Source organism: Mastomys coucha, unplaced genomic scaffold (genome assembly GCF_008632895.1).
Source record: "Mastomys coucha isolate ucsf_1 unplaced genomic scaffold, UCSF_Mcou_1 pScaffold1, whole genome shotgun sequence".
Taxonomy (NCBI): domain Eukaryota; kingdom Metazoa; phylum Chordata; class Mammalia; order Rodentia; family Muridae; genus Mastomys; species Mastomys coucha.
Window position 1 is genome coordinate 78086970 of NW_022196891.1, and position 827 is coordinate 78087796.

At 47.9% G+C, this 827-nt stretch overlaps 1 protein-coding gene across 3 annotated transcripts in view; it reads right to left on the bottom strand.

The window, feature by feature from the left end:
* The window catches only part of Nvl (nuclear VCP like), a 53194-nt gene that overhangs the window by 29757 nt on the left and 22610 nt on the right, over positions 1 to 827 (bottom strand). The gene's annotated exons all lie outside the window — the stretch shown is intronic.

Below are 827 nucleotides of genomic sequence, written 5' to 3' on the forward strand. Positions count from 1 at the left end.
AACTGAATACCTTGGGTCAGGTCCCTCTGAAATTTCCCACTGTTTTTATGTTCTGTTTCCTTGGTAACCCTCTCCCCGCCCCCGCCTGTGGATGTTCCCTTAAATATCCCACACTTCTTGTGTTCGGCGTAGAACTCTGGCCAGCAAGGTCAAGAGATCGACCCTGGCGTCGAACTCTGGCCAGCAAGGTCATGAGATCGACCTGGTACCGGTATCCCCAATAAACCTCATGTGATTGCAGCAAGTTGGGTCTCTCGTGAGTCATCGGGTGGTCGCGTCATCCCAAGACTTGAGTAAGGATCTCCCCAGTTCCGGGGTTCTTTCAGCCAGACTACGGGAACAGTCCAGCAGTGGGGCCTGGGGACGACAGCAGCGCTGTCCCACAAGGGCGGTGAAACCAGGAGAGAGGGGTAAAGGCTGCTCTCACAGAGGTCCTGAGTTCAATTCCCAGCAAGCCACTCTGGCTTACTTAAGAAATAGATTTTTAGAAATGAACAGAATACAGGGTTTAAATTTTGTCTTTCATAAATATTCTGTCAGTTTTATCTTTTGTAAATGTTCGGTCAGCTGAACTAGAATTAAATAGGGGAGAGTCCACATTATACTGCCTCATAGGAATAACATGGTATTCAAATGCTAAGTACAATGTAAATAATGGATATATTATCTGATTAGGAAGAAATCTATAAAAAGCTTTTCTAGAATACAGGCCTTGCTCCTCCCTTGCTCTTTCCCTGCTTCCCTTCCCCCTCTCTCCCCATTCCCTTCCCCACTTTCTCCCCATTCCCTTCCCCACTTTCTCCCCATTCCCTTCCCCTCTCTCCCCA